The sequence below is a fragment of the Silene latifolia genome, chromosome 2, assembly GCF_048544455.1.
Source record: "Silene latifolia isolate original U9 population chromosome 2, ASM4854445v1, whole genome shotgun sequence".
Taxonomy (NCBI): Eukaryota; Viridiplantae; Streptophyta; class Magnoliopsida; order Caryophyllales; family Caryophyllaceae; genus Silene; species Silene latifolia.
The window spans coordinates 102,957,333-102,972,686 of record NC_133527.1 but is presented as its reverse complement, the minus strand read 5'-3'; positions in this window follow the sequence as shown (position 1 = coordinate 102,972,686).

Here is a 15,354-nt window from a genome sequence, read left to right as displayed (position 1 = left end):
TGTGACAATATTGATTGGTTGATTAGTCAATGGAAAAATTGTGTTATGGGTTTCATACGAGAAAGCTAGGTTCATAATTTTGAGATTTTGGATTTTTATTATTGTATTGTTAATTGTCGTCCCTTTGATCTTGGCTAGCGGGTGAGTAGCTTAAAGTTTTACTTTAAGTGTCGAGCACGGTTCTTTGAACCTTTGACAATATCGATATTGAAATTGAGATTGGTTACTGGTATCGGGTTATGGGACCTTTGAGCCGAGTTATCTTTACGGTCTAGAGTGACCATGGTTATTGAGTTATTGAGTTATTTGAGTTTGAAATCGATATTGAGATGGAAGTATTGTTTCGCGGTTTTGTCCGCCGGTTCACTCACCCCTTGTCCTTGTCTTAGGTTCGACGATGAGAATACGATAGCTGGTTACTATGGAGAATTATATTGTGAGACGGAGTAATGAGTGGGATGGAATAATGAGTAGGACGGAGTAATTAGCTGAGACATGGTTAGTTATGGAGAATGGAAATAATAGATGTATTGGAGGAGTAAGATAATATTAGTTTGAGGTTCCGATTAGTTTATGGGGAGTGTTTTTATTATTCTCTCTGTTAATTTTTATTTTTACATGTCTGTGTTTCCACGCCATGACCAAAATTAAGCTGCTTATAAGAGAAGATTTTATTTAAAGATTTGTAAAAGTTTTGGTTCTATTTGTATATTATATTTTAAGAGACATTTGTAAGAAAAACTTTGTATATTAATTATAATATCTCTGTATTTCGGCAATTTTTGTATGTAAAAGTTAGTTTTAATTTAGCCGAAAATCAGGGGTGTTAAAATTGGTATCAGAGCGGGTTCCTTCTTGGTCAGGTGTTGAGATCGTCACATCTTAGCACCGCTCTTTTAACTTTTTAAACTCTTTTTAAATTTTGGGTTGACATTTTATTCATTTTAGAAAATTTTACGTTCGAGGACGAACTTTTTTTTTAAGGAAGATGGAGTGTAATGCCACTCAAATTTTATAGTGTCTTTATTTTCTAAACCCGACCTTCGAGGACGAAGTTCTTTTTAAGAGGGGAAGATTGTAATATCCGAAATATTTTGAATATTTCTTATTTAAATTTAAACTATTTTGAACTCAATTTGTTATTTGTTTTCCTTGTAAAGTTCGTATCCATTGGACCTACTAATATGGGTTTGCCGAGTTAATGGAGGGTTTAGGGATTAGTTGTGTTTTGATTATTTAATTAAATGGAAACATAATCATAACCTACTAATGATAGGCTTGCATGCCTAGATCTTGAGAAGAACAAGCATGAAAAGGTATTGGGCCTTCTACCCTAGACCAACCGGCCACCCTAAAGAAAATAAGAGAGTTTTCTCTTCTATTTTTAATTATTCATTCTTATAAGATTATTCACTTGATGAATAACTCATCTCTCTAGTTTTAAGTTTTGAACAACACTAGAAAAACTCATAAAAATCTCAAATATTATTTCTATATTACTAGAAGTAGTAATCTCATAATATTAATATTTTAAGGTAACAAATATTAATTTCTAGTAAACAAATTAATATTTGTATTAAGAAAGATTTCCTTGGTACAAATCCTTAAGGAGTAGATCTTGCTATTAGATCTAAGGTTTTTGGGGCATTTGTATTATTCTTAAGAAGACTAACTTGGTAGGAGACCAAATTAGTATAAACTCAATCTCGGCCCTCATTGTAAGAATAATCGATTTTCTTTTCTTACTTTGTAATTTTGTTATGCATGCATAAGTTCCTTTTAGTTTATGACTAAACTAATAAACACTTAGTTATTAGAAGGGTCTAATAAGAGATATATGAATCCTACAATTGGTATCAGAGCAAGAGTTGTTGCATGCATAATCGGTTTTGTTTTTTCGAGTTAATATGTTAACATATAAAACTTAAAATTTGTGATTTATGAAGATAAATGCCATGAAAATTTTGCATGTTAAAAATTCTGGTCCTAAATTGATTTTAGGTCATTTTGATGATTTATGGTAATTTATTGCTCTTTAAAATGATTATTTGTATTTTTATTACATTTTATTGAGTAAAATGACAATTAAAATGCTAAAAATAGTTAGACTATGATTCTAACCTTGACATTTTTACATGATCTCACATGCATGTTTTAGAAATTGTATGTAAAATTTCATATAAAATGGTTTTATATAGCATGATCTATGACTTTTAATGATCTATGACTTTTACATGTTAAAAGTCGATTAAATAGAGGTATTTATGTTAAAAATGGTTAGACTTTGTTCCTGCCCATAAAAATTTAGTATGTTGTCACATGTAATATTTACACACTGTATGTAATTATTTAGATCAAAGGATTTAATTTTGCATGATTTATGATTTTTAGATGTAAAAATCGAATAAATAGTGACTATTTTGACATAAATAGCTAAATTGACTTTTATGGCATGAAAATTTTTTCCAATGTTTTATATATGATATGAACATCAGATATAAAGTTTCATTTTAATTTTTGTATAATTTTAATGGTTATTAATTTTTATGGGATATAAATTGATAAAAAGCAACTTTAATAGTCATTAAAATAAAAATTCAACTTTTAGGCTTAAATTTGTCATTTCCAGGTTCTGGAAACTTATTTAGAATATTCAAAATTTTGATTTTGATTTATTGCATAATTTTATATTTAATTTGGAATTAAAGGGATAAAATCATGTTTTATACAATTTATTTTTGAAATAAATTAAAATTACGTAAAGGGCAAATTTTATTAAAATTTTGGAATGTTGGGAATTTTCCAGAATATATAAAATTGTGATTTTGAATTTTTCCGAATTTTGTTTTGGCTTTTTGAGAATTATTTCCTTATTATTATGAATGATAGTGATTAAAGAGCAATTATATAATATCAAGTTGAATTATTGTTAAATGTTTAGTGAAGACTAAATTTTTGAGTCCTAAGATTGTTGGGGTAATTAACTTGGACATAGATATGATTTATGTAATATTTTGTGATTGTAATAGGTTAATTGTCACAATAATCCATAAAAACGGACCATATATACGATATTAGCTTAAATAGGGCGATTTGGCACATAACATGGCATGTTTTATACATATATTAATGCTGCATTTTTAGTATGATTCTCATATTTTAATTTATATAATTTATGAATTATGTAATTTGTACTTAGTATGGCCTTAGTTTTAATCGGTATTTCCCGAAATGAATGGGGATATCGATTCGGTTGTAATTATTGTGATCTCGTATCACTTTTATTTTATTTAGTTTTATTTTATTTTATATTGTATAAAGTAGAATAGCTATGTAATTTATTTATTCTGAAGTTCCTTGAAGAGGGTGCCATTCGAGAAGGTGGTCCGACAAAGACGGTGTTACCTTGAAGTGCGTGCCAAATAAAGTTCAAGGGCCCAAAGGAGTTGGTTTTCGAATTTGTAAATAGTTTATTTGATTTACTATTTTAGGAAGGTCATACTAGGATTTTATCGTTTTTGCTTTGCATTTGTTTTATATGTTTGCATGCATAGCCAAATCGCCATAACTACACATGCATATCATTTTATCGAGTCATCAACCGTGTCAATTATAATTATCGTAGTTCACCGGTTTAGTTCAATTAAAACGAGATAGATAATAAATTGACATGACCTCTCACAAAATAATAATTGAGAATTAGCCTTACCAAATAGTAGAACCATGAGCCCCAATTTCATAAGGAAGTAGGCACGGCTCACCGGGGTGCTAAACTTGTTATGTTGGGTAAGTGGATGGTAAATTGTTACTACATCGAAATTTGAATTGATCTCAACGGAAGTATTCGTGACCATAGTCGCATGTGTTACGGGCTAAAGATAAATATTAAAGTAATTTTATCGACCGAGAGTTCTAGAAGTAGAATCGATTAAAGAGTTACTCCACCGAGTTATATTGATAAGGGATGAATCGGCTCACCGTGCCCAAGTTGATATGAATTTGAATCTCGGGATCATTTATAAAGAGGTCATTATATAAATGCTAAAACATTCTTAAATGTTTTATAATATAACGATGAATGTTTGATTTTCTCACTATTTCGTTATTTTATGTTGTTCTTTATTATCGCTCCTACTCATATATGATATCAATTCGATTGTAACACGAGTCTCTATTAAACCACTATTCATAATGACAAAGAATCTCTTTCTAAAATTGAACCATATCATAGGTTGTGGACTAACTCCATAGGAATCGTTCTATTCCATAGAACTAGATAGGAGTCGTCCTATGCAAATACAAGATTAGTATCTTAAAATTCCTAACATACCTATGTATGATTTCTTGTGAAGAAATATGAATACAAGTAGTACTTAGTCAAAAGATGTTTTGATAATATCTTCTATACATACATGGTTCAAAAGTCTTATTGCTCAAACCAATCACTTGTCATCAAATACTTAAGTTGTTAAGCACATGACGATATAAAATTGATTAGATTAACCAATTATCACTTTAAAAGTAATTCTTGTGAATAATTAACTAGGAATGTATATGAAGATAAGTCTTCATCAAGTAGAAATTCTTGAACTGAGTGGGAGCAATAAGAAGTAAAGTATCTATCTTAATTGTTAAGGATAGAACTAGGCTTGAAAGAGAAAGTGTTAGACACTAAAAATAGAGACAAATTCCTAAATAAGCAAAGATTAAGGAAGTTGGTTGTGTGACACCAATATAGTCCTTCGTAAATATGTATGACATTATCATAGCCTTCTTGCCAAAAACCACATCATGAGTATTTGATACAAATTAGTGGATTTCATCATCATATTGGGCATTATCATATGATGACTCGCAAGAATATGTTCAAAAAATTTGCATGAATAGAATTAGGGTAGTTGCCATTTCATCAATGAGCATATGAATGTTGTAGTGTACTCATTTTAGTTTTGTATTTAGATATATACCTCAATAATTGTTATGATGTTAATATGTCGAAATAAGAATATAATTTGTAGTTTTGCACAAAAGGTAAAGGGTTTTACCAATATGCAATTAAAACAAGTGTTATACCCTTACATACCACGATTAAGTTTATGGTGAGACCATACAAATCAAGGTAATTATATTCAAACTAAAAATGTCATACATGTTGTATAAGACTCAAATTGGTGAACCCTATTATTTCTCGATTCTCGATTGAAATTGCTCATAGAGACTAGTTTTGACTAGCGTCTCAAACCACTTGATTGAGAATATCTTGGTCTGTGTGAATCTTGTATTCAAAGCAAGATTAATTCATGACTTCTTTCTAGAAAAGAATTATGAATAAACTATGATATTCACCCTATTTACACTTTGAAGTGTATGGTCGAATACAATTTCAATCAAAAGGGGTTATTACTTCTTCATCTCTTTTACTAATGAACTAGGTAGATACTTGGTATCCACTTAATGAGGTAAGAAGAGAAATTCTATGAATAAGTTCAATCAATGTTAAAAGTATCATAACCTAGAAATTATGACCAAAGTATTAGTACTTTGTTAATATTAAGAACAATAATGTGAAGACATTTATATGCACCAAAAGGAGTGTGATATGGTATCACAAGTTCACCTTCATAATATTAAAAGGTGAAAAAGAATCCTATGCGATATGATTGTATCTTTACTGTAAAATTGGAAGTTGTTTCTATCACAATTTGTCTAGCATTTATTTATTTCACTAAATCCAATCATAGTTAAAGCAATCAAGTACAGTTCATATATGATATGATTAGGCATGGTACCTAAGTTGTAGCTTGTTTCAAAAGAATACATGTGGTCTCTCTTCCTACATGATCACGAGAACAAAGGGTTTATGGCTCGTGATGCTGTCTATTAGAGATAAGAGGATTATCTCTTATAGACAGAGTGGGAGAAAATGTTCAAGAGCCACAAACTGAGAATAAGACGTAGGAAGACGTTCCTTCCTGGTCAAAATCAGTAAATATTTCTTCGAAATCTAAGTGGACAGGAGTTATGTTTTTTTAGAAAATAACAAACCTGTAACTTATTATAATGCTTTATCTAGTTTCAACTCCGCAAAAGTCCGAAGCAAGCATAAACATGAAAATGTTTATTTAGCTTGGTTGGTTGGTGGCAAGGGTTTTACACGCAACAACAATGCTTCATTGTATTCGGATATGATTTGATATAGTTGGATTTTAAAATCATCTTGCAGGAGTTTTGTAAATCGCAACTATCCTAAAGTAGGATGCGAACTTGAGAGGAAGTCTTAAGTAGATATCAAAGAGTTGAAATCATGTGAAACATTTCTTGAATTACCGAGTAGTTCTGTTTATACATGGAGTTTAGTGGGAGTAATGTGGTGTTATTAGTCTTATATGAAAGGGTCATATTGATCATTCTGAATGATGGAAGACTTAGGAGAAGAATAATACATCTCTAAGATATCCAGACCTATAAAGATAGTGCTGTGAGGATATTAGCATTAAATGAATATTCTTATATTGATAAGAGTCTAGTCATGTTCAAAGGTATTGAACATGTAGAAATTGAATCCACTTGCTTCCGCTGCGAGATTAATTCATTACGCTTAGATGTATTACCATTCATAAATTTCGTATACTTGGAGTATGACGAAAAGTTACAAATCAAATTTTTGAGAGAAGTCTCAATATAGCCATATAGTTCATTGGTTAGTTCTCTTGGAGCACTAAAGAAATGAAGCTAAGTGATTAGAATTGATATGGATTTATGTGCAAGCAGTTACACGATAACCATATTCTAATCACACTAGGATGGTTAGAGAACCATCTTGGCTATATTATTTAAGGAGAATATCTGTTAGATACGCTCTGGGCAGTAGAACAATGAGAGATTTACAACGAAAATTGAGTACACTTGCAATTATAAAAAAAATGCAAGTAGGAAGGGATGTTATTAGGATTCGGTTTTATGAATTGGAGGAACCATGGTAGTTCGTTCCAACAACCGAAGGTCCTATCCCTGCACACTGTGACGACAGTGGGAGTGATTCCAAAGCTAAGGAAGCTATATCTAGATTAGATCTGGACACGTACTCAAAAGGTTGTTATGATAAAGATTATATAAAGGGAAATGGTACAAGGTTAGGGAAAGTGCAAAGTGTTGCTAAAACTTGCTAACCAAGGCCTTTTCATAGGCTAAGCATGATAAGTCATGCCATTTCAATTGAGTTGAGATGTATAGTTATATTCAATATTGAGTATGGATTATAGATTATGTAGTAATTGATATGGTATCAATTTTACATATGTGATAATGCATTCATCGTTTATCGTTTAAGTTTTACTAAAACTCTTTTATTACTTTGTTATATCCAAATAGGTTGTAAGGACAACGTTGAACCCTATTAAAGTGTACTGGATTAACATTGTATTGTCCCCTAGTTGCTTATATGAGGTGACGTCTCGAAGTAACTAGAGTGTGATGTGATTGATGGCAAGTTCAAGTGCCATAAAGTCATGAGAGATGACTAGTCGATCACATAGGCAGACTGTATGGGACACTCTGTCGGGCAATAACTACTTATAGAGTTCTGGCAATTTTTATAGCTTGGTCGTGGCGAGAGCTACTATAGTATTCTTGTGAGTCGATTCTTTAACTAAAGATTATTCGCCTAAGATGGCACAGTTTCAGAGTGACTTTGATTTATGTTCTACGACCTTCGTAATTGGGGTCAAATGGGTATGTTTTGGGTCATGATAAGCTATGGCTATTCGAAGGGAAGAGTGCAATAGGAATTGTCCATCCCTGTCGGGGTTATCTTATATCTCAAGGCCACTCGAGGAGTAATGAACTAGAAATGCGTGGCCACTCTCGGAAGGTATCTACGGTAGATAATTCCGGTCAGACAGTTATTCTCCAGATCGAGGAAACCACTCTGGATATGATCAAATGCAAGTACGACCTGCAAGACACCTTGCATTGATTGGGAGATTGTAATAGGACAAGAGAATTGGTGACGCACACTTGTCGCGGACAAGTGGGAGATTGTTGGAGTATGTGTCCTCGACAATAATGCGATCACATGTTTAAATCTCATGTTAAGAATACATAAGGGTAAGTAATATTTTATTGTCAACTGATCCACATTAATCGGTAATGATTGGCTGACTAGAGTTTGACATTACTATCGTGTGACGGTGGTGATCAGTTGATCCCTTAAGGTCATACCTCTAGAGAAACATTCTTAATTGATTAATTAATTAAATGTATGACGATACAAGTTAATTATGTAATACTACGGATTTATGAGTCTCTGGGTACTCTATCGAGTAGGCCTTACTATGTCGAGTAAGGGTGTGTTGCGTTTTATAAATAGTTTCTGACCTGTTGGGTACTCGATCGAGTAACGTTGATACTCGATCGAGTAAGGGGGCACTCGATCGAGTACCTCAGCTACTCGATCGAGTAGCCGGTTTACGGGGGATGATTTCTCGGGTTTTGTTAATAATGCGATTAAGTATATATTTACTTCCGTCACTTTTATTTAAACACTTTTAAAACCTAATTGCTTTCAAAAAGATAAATCAAACTACGTTCTTCGCATCAATCGCATTGTTGGCAAATCCCGGAGCTTGGAAGGTCGGATTTTACCTTTCTTTACACCGTTGTGATCCTTGCGTCGAGGGTAAGATCTACGTACCGTTTTTGTAGCATTTCATTAAAGTTGGTTAAACCCTAATATGGGGATTTGGGGGTTTTGTTGTATTTTTTGATTGGTCGTGATTATATGTTTGTATGTTAGGAGGAGGATTCGTAGAGGAAGCTTTTTGATATCAGCTGTGAGACCGTCTGATTGTGTTACTTTCCAGGTAGGGTTTCCCTACTCAGTATTAGTCCCATAATGCATTGTTGGTGTTATGTGATTGTTGATTGTTATCGTATTCGTATTGAGACGGTTGTTGATTGATTGTTGTTTGATGGTTGTGATTGTTTGTCTCTGGTTCTCGAGATGCGTTCTCGGCTGAGTAGAGTCACTTGCGGGAGTGGCTTCACGCCCTAGTTTCGCCCTCCGTGGAACCTACCACGGGAGGGGATGTGCACATTAATCAGACAGGGTTATCGCTCGGTATGATGAGCGGGGATTTGGTGAGTACGGCTGCGGTCCCCCACTGGCAGGGCTGGACCAGTGGACAGTCGGTGACGGAGATTGATTGGAGTGGGTGTGATTGTGTGTGACTGTTTGAGCTGTGTTGTTTACTGTACTGTTGGTTATATAAATTGTGTGATTAGTATTGACCCCGTTTAATGTTTTAAAAACTGTGGTGATCCATTCGGGGATGGTGAGAATTTATTGAGCAGGTATGAGTCGAGTTACTGGGATAGCTGGGATGTGCCACCGTCTGATGATAAAAGTCTTCCGATGTAGCTTTAGTAGTTCAATAAACATTTCAGTTAGCTTATTAGACAGTTGGTTTGAGAACTTGTATTCGTATTTTGGATTTGGTTTTGGATTGTAACCTTTCACTAAAGTATTACTATTTAAATGTTGTTTCGTTATTGTCTGATGATTATCATTGCCTCGGGTAACCGAGATGGTAGCATCCTTATACCTGGGTGGTCCTGGTAAGGCACTTGGAGTATGGGGATGTTACAAAATGGTATCAGAGCGACGATCCTGAAACCTGTAACCAATGAATCTAATGAACATAGGGAGTCAATTAAAATGAACCCGGGGTAAAGGTTGTAGGAGCTAATGCAAAGGTTTGGGAGACGTCCTAAAGTCGCGAACTCGCCATACAATTTTGAACCGGTCACATGGGGGGGTATGTGTCAAGGTCGAATGTGATGCTTGTTAGCTTGTATGTGGATGTGATGATGTATGTTGTAATTGTTGGATGTTTGGAGTAGAAGTTGAGATTGTAAATGAAAGGTTGGTGAAGTATCTAGAACTGTTGTTTGAACAAGAAGCATGTTGGATGTTTACTATGTGGCGTTTGATAATATGATATAGTTGTTTTGTTGATCATAGAAAAGCTTGGTAGAATTGCATGCTTAACTATTTTATATGTCGAGTTTATAAAGTTGCATAGTATGTTGGGATATGTGAGATAGTATGCGGGTAGTATATACGAGTCAGCATGACTCGATCGAGTAAGGGGATACTCGATCGAGTAGGTGAGATACTCGGTCGAGTGGGTCTGACTCGATCGAGTGGGTATTTGACGTTTTTACAACCAGAATCGTGTTTTTGGGTACTCGATTGAGTACATAGGGCACTCGATCGAGTAGGGGGTCACTCGATCGAGTAGCTATGCTACTCAGTCGAGTATGTTAGAGATCAGAAAATCTGTTTGGGGTCTGATGTCGAGGCACTCGATCGAGTATGTTGGGCACTCGATCGAGTAGCCTCTACTCGATCGAGTAGGTTTAGGCACTCGACCGAGTGTGTTCTGGGCAGTCCGCTTTCATGTTTTGAGGTTTTAGTGCGTATGATTATATCTACCCTTTCTTATATAGTTTCAAGATGCCGTCCAAGAGAAACGCTTTGTATGCGAGAGCTGAGACCATGAACATAGATGATATCGTTAAGATGTTTGAGCATCAGGATGCTCTTACAGAGGCCTTAAAGAAAGTGGGAAAGGACAAGGAGGTTGATCACTCTAAGATCAGCCTTTATATAGCGAGGTTTAACCCAAAAGAGTACAAGGGAACCGGGGAACCGAATCTTCTTGACAACTGGCATCGTGAGATGGAGAACATACTAGACCTGGTTCACTGTCCTGATGAGATGAGAGTAGAACAAGCTGCGTTCTACCTGAGGGAAGCAGCTGGCGAGTGGTGGGATAAGGTGAAGGTGAGTGCTAGGGAGATGTATGCGAACCAGGGCTTACCTGCTATACCTTGGGAAGAGTTTCGGAGGGCTATGAGGAAAGAGTTTATACCGGAGCATGTGAGGAGTAAGCTGAGAGAGGAGTTTGATGGGTTTAAGATGACATCTGATATGTCAGTTGCTGAGTACTACAAGCAGTTTAATGAGAATTCTTGGTATGCTGAGGATATGGGTTTGAGTGAGGAGAACCTGGCGCTGAGGTTTGATAGGGGGTTAACCCCTAAGATCATGAATAAGCTACCCGTGGGAGTCCTTACTGATGTTAAGAAAGCTTATGAGAGGGCTGGGAGAGCTGAGAGGTTGGTGGAGATGGCTCAGGAGAGAGTGAGCAAGAAAAGAAAGTGATACCCGTCGTTGTGAGCACCAAAAATAAAATTTATATTTCCTATTAAAACTAACCTAGGCTAGTGGTAACAGGGTCGAACCACAAGGAGGCGAATGTAATTAAAAGTTGTCTAAATTTAGTCTAAGGTAACAAGTGTGGGGGTTGATTTGATTTGGTCTATAGCTAAAGGCAATAAAAGACAATAAACTAAATAAACGGATAAAACAGATAAAAGAAGGGTACTAGGATGGTCGGTTCACTATAGTTTCGGCGGCAGCAAACTAAGTCGGTCTAAATCAAACACATGAGGCGGGAAAACAAGAGGTCCTCTCGGTTCACTCTTTACAGATAGCATCTTTCGATCTCACTATAAGTCCCTAATATCACTGATACTGACTTTCGTCCTGAAAAGTGACTGATAATCTAAACTGTACCTATCTTTCGATCTCAGCATAGTTTAGTCATTTTAATTGGTGGTCAATCAACTGTCCCTATATCTCGATCTAATGGGTCAGTCATATCCTAAACATTCAACTAGTCGTGTGCACTCGATTCGTCGAATAAAGAATTAAAACAATTAAAACAAAGGTAAAACCTCACGTGGTCAGTCGATCGACCAGGTATGGCAGTCGATCGACTGACGCGCGATTTCAGTCCATATTAATTTTACGCCGCCTAATCTATAGTTCCCCTACATCCTAGCACAAGCAATTTAGCTACTCATGATGACAACAATAAAATTAATGCAATAAACAGAAGAATTCATGCTTGAAATAATAGAACAAACGATTAACATGAAACGATAATTACGGTTTCGAGAAACTAACTAGCAATTTCTATACTATCAACGCAATAAAGATGAACTGAAATAAGAAAAAGGGAATACCGAAATTGCAGAGGAATTGTAACTAAAAGAATAAAAGAACGAACGAAAATCCAATGCGAAACAGTATTCCGAACCCTAATTATTGAATGTTGAAAGCTAACTAAAGAACTGTATAAAAAACTTGATCATTTTCTAACTGTTCTAGGTTACGTTATATAGAAAGTATACGTAACATAATTCCTAAACCTAATAATCGCTTTGGGCTTTGGAAAACTCGTTCTATATCTTCACGTCTGAGTAGCGGTTTGGTCGATCGACAGAGCATGGCGGTCGATCGACTGCACTGAGCTGAACAGTAGCTACTGGAACCCGTGTGATGGTCGATCGACTGAGGGTGCCAGTCGATCGACTGCTTTAGCTGGTAATCCGCTTTTAACTTATCGTGGATTTGTCTTTTGGGCCTTGAAATGCGCACCAAGCTCGTTCCATAAGTGAATACTTCACGTCAAATGCAATGCAAGGTACTCGGGGACGGATTTAGCTTGATTTCCGCTGAATTCTTCACGTTTCTGCAATAATGTACAAAAATACGGAAGTAGACGAGAATAGGGAGAAATGTAGCATAAACTACATGAATGAGCTCTTAAATGCGTGTAAAAAAGGGTGTAAAACATCATATAAAAGACACGCATCAAACTTCCCCAAACCAAACCCTTGCTTGTCCCCAAGCAAGAACTAAACTCGATCTAATGACCTAATGGAACGAGTTCAATCTCAGAGCGAAATGCAACATGTAAAGCCTAAACCAGTTTAATGCTACAACTAACAATCAATTAGCAATATGAATCATGCAAACGAGTTATAAGGTCGTTAAGAACTGCTGAACCGTCAACTGTAGAGACTTATCAAATTGGACTCTCACGGGTCGCTCATATCACACATAAGCACAGGTGAAAATATAAGAGGATAGAAAGAATTCATTTTGTAGAGACTCTCACCTAACTGCGACCTATAAGAACATGCCTGCAATATAATATGAAAGTAATCTCTATGACCGTACATATGCATTCCAACCAACAAATGACCATGACACATGCCGAGGTATATATGGATATGTGAGGTATGGGTAAGAAGAGGCAAAACATTTATGGAAATGTGGAGGTACAGGTGATCAAGCTAGTACCAAAACGGAACCATATGGCAACATCCAACTTCTTGCTCAAAATCAATCGAAATGGTGCTATTAGCAAGCACGAATCTCACAATCTCCAATATAAAAGCAATCAACCAACTCCCCATAAGATACTAATGCAACATGGGAGCAAAAATCGCCATAAAATAAAGACTTGAATTATGCGAAATGATTTTTTTTCCGGAACCCAGTCGATCGACCAGAATTGGCAATCGATCGACCGCTTGAACAGTATAGCGCTTTCTTATTTTTTTTTCTTTTTCGAATCATTTTTTCTTGTTCTTTTTTTTTCCTTTTTTTTTCTCTTTTCTTTCTTTCCTTCCTTTTTCATCTTCCCATCAATATCTCGAAAGAGCATATGCCACCAAAAACTAAGTAACAATCCCAACAACATAGACTACTAGCTTGACAAAGGACAGGCTAAATGTAGGATGTAGTAATGGGACAAAAAGGCTATTTTGGCAGTGTGAAGCTTATGGGCAAGAAGAATAAAGGGAAACCTCTACCACATGTGTCAACAAACCACAAACCGAATGCATACAGGTATTAAGCAGATCAAGTTCATATTTATGCATATTGATATGACATGTCTCATAAGGAGTAACTACTCACATTCCTAAATAAACTGGTCATAGATGACACCAGTTATAAGCTCTAAATCTCAGAAACATGATGTAGTTTGCCAAAAATCAAAGTCAAGTCTCAAGTTCAGCAAGAAATTTAACGAAAACTCGTAGACTATGCGAATGATTCCACTAATAACATGTCAATTAGCAAGGTTTAGGCATAAACAGGTGAAATTGCAATATCATCATTGAAATACTACCGTTCCGACTCGACCTATATGCTAAAATAAACATGCATTTTTTTGAAGTTTTTGAAATTTTTCAATTTTTTTTTTTTTTGATAATTTATATATATGAGAATTGAAATAAACAAATGCAAAACTGAAATGTAAACGTGAATGCAAGCAAATGATATGCGACGCAAAACCCTTCCCCAAACCAAATCGCACAATGTCCCCATTGTGCAAAATCATGTAATGAAGAAAAGAGAAACGGGAATTTGTGATAAAATAAAGAAATATGACATGAAGTGGAAATCGGGAACTCACAAGATTTTAAGCGCAGCAAAGGAAACCTCCCCAAACCAGCGTGAGCTAGGAGGTTTCAGTAGCCAACAGTGCTACCTATAAGTACCTGAAAGACAAACAAATACCACGCATAAAACCGAGAAAGCAATAAAGAAGCGATATTTTGTGCATAATTGAGAAAAATAGAAGAAATAAATAATATGACGGAAGATAAAGTGGAGTAGAAAACTCCCTCAATTCCGCAAATCGGCCAAACACAGCAGGGGAGAGGTTGTGAACAAGTACAGCAGTGCAGGGCGGTCGATCGACCACATCACTTAGTCGATCGACCAAGGTGAAAGGAACAGTAGCTCCTGGAAACTACAGCCCAGTCGATCGACCACATAGCCCAGTCGATCGACTGAAAATACTGCTGTAACTTTAGATTTCTTCGTATTTGCTCAATTACTTGAGCTAATGAGGTCTTAAAACCTGCAAGTGCACAATAATACGTGCCCAAAATTGCGCAAAACCCAAAGTAAAGTCTAAAGCACTTAAAAATCCTAAGCAACAAAAATAAATGCGAAGTCTCGCGCACACAAAAGCAATAAAAAGATAGTCTAACAAAAGCAAATAAAAGAAAGTTTTTTGATAAAGCATTTGATCAACTAATAGTTGATCAAGAACGGCCACGGTATGGCCCACTTGGCCGGCTTCTGGCTACAAGAGGTAGCCTCAATGGTGCTCATCTTATCAGCTGCACCCTTCTTAGCTTCCACGTCCGCGAGACTCAATGGGTCAACATGTCGGACATCATCCCAAGCAATCACCTCTTCGGACTCGTCGGAATCCAGATCAGACTCCGTTGCCTTGACCGGCTCATCTTCAACCTCCTCATCAGTGCCATAGCTAAGGCAACCAAGACCGCCTCGTGAAATGATTGGCTCCTTCACAGCTGGAGCAACATGCGGCGCTTCCTTCCCCAAACCAGCTCTTGCAATATCAAAAATAGACGAATCTTCCTCCAATTTGCTCCCAGTCTGGGGCGGAGGGGTTA